At 43.1% G+C, this 5187-nt stretch overlaps 1 long non-coding RNA gene across 1 annotated transcript; it reads left to right on the top strand.

The window, feature by feature from the left end:
* Positions 1 to 3191: 3191 nt before the first annotated feature.
* LOC134965498 (uncharacterized) lies at positions 3192 to 4920 on the top strand. Its single transcript, XR_010188402.1, has 3 exons — positions 3192 to 3263; positions 3338 to 3505; positions 4165 to 4920. It is a non-coding gene; the product is annotated as an uncharacterized LOC134965498 (long non-coding RNA).
* Positions 4921 to 5187: the final 267 nt, after the last annotated feature.

Below are 5187 nucleotides of genomic sequence, written 5' to 3'. Positions count from 1 at the left end.
TGAGCCATCACGGAGCGCGGGTGAGACCACGCTCACTACCCTAAGGTTGCCTTCTTCACACTGTCCCCCCGCTTGCAAGGGGGGACAGTGACTCACTCGCCATCTTCAGCTCCCGAGGGGGTGGCAGCCGGCTGCTGGGGTGAGCGTTCCCCTGCGGCGAGGCGCGATCAGACCCCTCTGAAGCCTAACATTCAGTCAGCTGGAGCAGTGGTTCAAGACCCTGCATGGCGGACACTGCTCCCCCCCTCAGTCTCTCCTTGCAGGGAGGCTGTTGCCAGCAGCCTCCCTGTAAAACAAAAAACTCTGAAAAGAAAGAAAATAAACTTTTTCTAAAGAAACTCTGTAGAGCTCCCCTAGCTGTGACCGGCTCCTCCGGGCACATTTTCTAAACTGAGTCTGGTAGGAGGGGCATAGAGGGTGGAGCCAGCCCACACTATTAAACTCTTAAAGTGCCAATGGCTCCTGGTGGACCTGTCTATACCCCATGGTACTGATATGGACCCCAGCATCCTCTAGGACGTAAGAGAAATTAGATTAAGCCATGTGATTTTACTGAGAGAATTAAAATAGTGCTAGACACACCTAAAAGGTGGTGCTAGACACACCCCTCCATCAGTGCAGCCCCTAATAAAATTAGCTGTGCACGCCTATGTCAGTCATAGTGGTATACGCTGCTGCTATATGTCCACTGCTACAGTATTATAATAATAATAATAATAATAATAATAACAACAAGCTGTGTTGTGCTTCATCAAACCAGTGGTAGTGTCCTGGCCTTCAGCCATCAGTCATTCCTGTGCCGCATATTGTGTTATATAACTCTAAAATAATAATGGAGAACAAAAATTTGGAGGATAAAACAGGGAAAGATCAAGAACCACTTCCTCCTAGTGCTGAAGCTGCTGCCACTAGCCATGACAGACGATGAAATGCCATCAACGTCGTCTGCCAAGTCCGATGCCCAATGTTATAGAAGAGGGCATGTAAAATCCAAAAAGCAAAAGGTGGTCATTCCGAGTTGTTCGCTCGCTAGCTGTTTTTAGCAGCCATGCAAACCCTATGCCGCCTCCCACTGGGAGTGTATTTTAGCTTAGCAGAAGTGCGAACGAAAGGATCGCAGAGCGACGGCAACGTTTTTTTGTGCAGTTTTAGAGTGGCTCAATACCTACTCAGCGCTTGTGATCACTTCAGACTATTCAGTTCCTGTTTTGACATCACAAACACGCCCTGCATTTGGCCAGCCACACCTGCGTTTTTGCTGGCATGCCTGCGTTTTTTCGAACACTCCCTGAAAACGGTCAGTTGCCACCCAAAAACGCCCACTTCTTGTCAATCACTCTGCGGTAAGTAGTGCGACTGAAAAGCTTTGCTAGACCCTGTGTGAAACTACATCTGCCGTTGAAAAAGTATGTTGCGCGTGCGCATTACACTGCATACGCAGAAGTGCAATTTTTTTGCCTCATCGCTGCACAGTGAACGAATGCAGCTAGCGATCAACTCGGAATGACCACCAAAGTTCAGTAAAAAGACTCAAAAAAAGAAATTTAAATCGTCTGAGGAGAAACGTGAACTTGCCAATATGCCATTTACGGCACGGAGTGGCAAGGAACGGCTGAGGCCCTGGCTTATGTTCATGACTAGGTGTGGAATTATTTCTCCACAAATTCGGACAACAGGGGGTATATTTACTAAGATTCGTATTTGTCGGGATTTGGTGGGAGTTTAAACTCGAATGTCATCGGTAGTGTGCATTTGCAACTTTTTGAATTTATGTACGCTCATTTACTAAGCTTTCGTATTCGTCCTATTCGTAGTGGTCGATGTCGCGGTCATTCGTATTTTTCGTAGCTTTTCTCAGCCGAATGTGTTTGTTTTCGTCCGAAGATGGGGTTTTTCACGTGTCATTCGTACTATGAGTGTTCGGCCGTGATATGTCACCAATGCGGCCGTTTTTTTTTTTGTTTTTTTTCGTCTTCTAGTGTGAGTCATGATTGGTTTAGAGGAATACGAGGGAGTGGCAATGCGCAACCATATAAATACGCCCCAAATGATCGAACCTCGTGGGTTTAGTCAGTGGAGAGGAGAGAGGTAGCGTTGTGAGGAGTTTGGTGAGTGAATGGTTTTGTAGTTTTTCTATTGTTGAGTGCTGTGCTGTGAAAGGTGTCTTGTGTTGTTTGTTGTCTTGTTACTTATTAGTGTGTCATATTTTCTGTCCTTGTGGTTTATTTAAGAGTCTCTTGTCACTGTATTTGTGTGTGTGTGTGTGTGTGTGTGTGTGTGTGTGTGTGTGTGTGTGTGTGTGTGTGTGTGTGTGTGTGTGTGTTAGTTTTAGAGGTAGGGGAGGGGTTTTTTTTTAAATTAATTCTATTTGTTCAGTGTTTGTCTCAATCATGTCGGATTCTGAGGTTAGTGAGGCGGGGGAGGTGCAGGAGGTTAGTGAGGTGGAGGTTAGTGAGGGGGGTGAGGAGGAGGAGGTTGCAGAGGAGGCACCCGAGTCCTCTAGTGAGAGTGATGTGGCTCCGCAGCCACGTACCACAACCAAATCAGGGCACAATGTAAAATTTACTTTGAGGAGAATGTTGTCCTAGTTCACGAGATAATGCGATATCATCGCCAGCTTTTTGGCCAAGAGGCAGCTAAGGTGTCCTCCAGGAAGAAGGCACAAATGTGGCATAAGGTGGTTGCTGCAGTCAGTTGTGAGGGCTTAGTGAGGCGAACCGAGGAGACCTGCAGGAAAAGGTTTTATGGCATAAAGCGTTGTGTGAAAGCCAAAATGGCAAGGGAGGCCAAGTCTGCATGCCAAACTGGTGGTGGTGCCCCTTTTGTGGCGTTGTATTTGTATTATGAGTTGCCCCTGCAGAGCCTCATTCCTACAGAGGTCGTGAGTGAGACTTATGTGAAGGACTCCGATCGGCAAAAGAAGGCTGGTAAGTTTATAGTTTGTATTTTGTAATGTATTTAATGTTGCCTTTGACATTGTGTATGTTGTTTTTGTATTTTTGTTGTTTATTTAAATGTTTGAGAAAGACTGTCTTAGTAATCGGCCCGTATATTGTTTGGAAAGTGTCATTTGTGTGTTTTGTGGATGTTTTGTTTGAATTATTATATTTTACTGAATTGTAAAAGTACTTAAATGTAAATGTAGCCACTATTAGGTTTGGCGCATAAAATAGTGTTGTTAATTTTTTTAGGACATAAAAAGACTAAAGTTTCCTCCGGACCAGGCTCTTCTCAATCTGCGAAACCAAATGCTGCTACTGCAGGTAAATATTTTTCTTCAGGAATGCCTTTGAAAACAATGTGGGTAGAAATTGATTTTTATACACCACACACACAGGAACATCCACACAGGTTGAACCGTTACGGAGGTTAAGTCTGACTGGGGCCTCCAGACCAGCTTCACAGACATCACAAAGATGACGCATCTCCAAAGTCTCAGAATTACCACCACATCAACTGCTCGAGAGTCCACCACCCATGTCCCCGCATATGCCACAGTTGCCAGGTGAGTTTAATTGCAAAAACACACATCACATTTTTGTTTATTATACTCCCTTTACAGGGACAAAATGCAGCCTTCATATTGTGTCACAAATCTCAACCACATTTTGAGCAGACACTTTAGCATAAAGGTACTTGAAACATTATATTAAAATCTAAACAAAAAAAAACCATATGTAAACACATGAAAGTTGGTTATGACTACTATTTCAAATAATACAAGTAGTGCGAGAACACATATACAAATACAGGCATCTTTATCTGATAATGTCTGCGTAGCTTCCACACACCATGGTGATTTATGCTAAGGCATTCATGTTTTGCTTATGACATAAAAACATTAGTCACACATCAAAACATCCATGGAGTATCTAATTACATTACAGGATAAAGTCTGTCTGTCGTGGCAAATAAACACCTAGGAAAGGCAAGGATAAAGATGGGTTCATCTGTATTAGTCACAATAAAGTGTAGTGTTACAATGAAATTGTACCTAAAAATGTTACAATGAGTTTGGTAACCCTACAAATACAAAAAAAAAAAAACATTAATGTACAAACTTGGCTTAACATTGTGGGATAAATGTGGCCCTAAGTACACATCAGTATTACGTACAATTACAACACAAATATATACTTACATCAACCAAATTTATTTCTACAGCAGAGGTCATTGTGATGGAAAGTCAGCCTGCCCAACACCAGCAAACAACCACTGAGGATACAATTGTCTTACAGTTAACACCCATACCACCGCATGAGCAAACTACTGCTCACTTTGCAACACCTCCCACTCCACACACACCTGACTCATAGACAAGCCCAACCCCCCAAACACCACAGGCACAAGAACAAGCTTTTTGGGCCAGCTGGGCCAGCATGCAGAGCAATACTTTGGACTGCTTACGACAACAAACACAGTCCACTGCAAGTGTAGCCCATCACATACCACACCTATGCAGAACCAGCAGCAGGCAAACGATGGAACTAACAAGAGTGGCCAACACAGTGGAACTCATGAGGGCAGACTGATCGACATATACCAACGAGTGATGGATGATAATCATTGGCTCCATCAAGGCTACTTGCAGCTTTTTATGGCCACACAAACAACCCAAGACAACATGGTCCGAATGATGGAGAGTCAAACATCAGCAACAAGAGACTTAAACTTGACTCTTACAAATCTAACAATGCATTTGACACATCAAGGGACCCACACAAGCTCGAGCTCAACAACAACAACCCCTATAGTGACTCCTGTCACGTCACCACCCAGACGGTCTGCCAGAACTCGGAGACACTCCAGTGGAAAGGGGACAGCCACTTAAAAGAGTCACAAGGAATAATAATTTGCCTTTGTTTATATTGTTTATTTGTTTTTCTTTCGAGGTGATTTTAAAACCTTCACAGTTATACATTTTGAAGGCAAAAGCACAAGTAAAGCAGTCATTAACAAAATGTGTGTTGTGTGTATTTGCTAGATGAACATAACAATAACAACAGTTACGTATTACAATATGCATGGTGGTAATTATGTGACAATCAGTACTGATGCAGCACAGGTGATGTTTTTTGATAAAAAAAAAACTTGACTATTTTTACTTTGAATTATGTTTGATGCTTTTTACTACCTTAGACGTTTCTTCTTTAGGCCTCATTTGCATTTGACCATGAGTGAAGCATA

Source organism: Pseudophryne corroboree, chromosome 10 (assembly GCF_028390025.1).
Source record: "Pseudophryne corroboree isolate aPseCor3 chromosome 10, aPseCor3.hap2, whole genome shotgun sequence".
Classification (NCBI taxonomy): domain Eukaryota; kingdom Metazoa; phylum Chordata; class Amphibia; order Anura; family Myobatrachidae; genus Pseudophryne; species Pseudophryne corroboree.
This window is presented reverse-complemented; position numbering and strand designations above follow the sequence as displayed.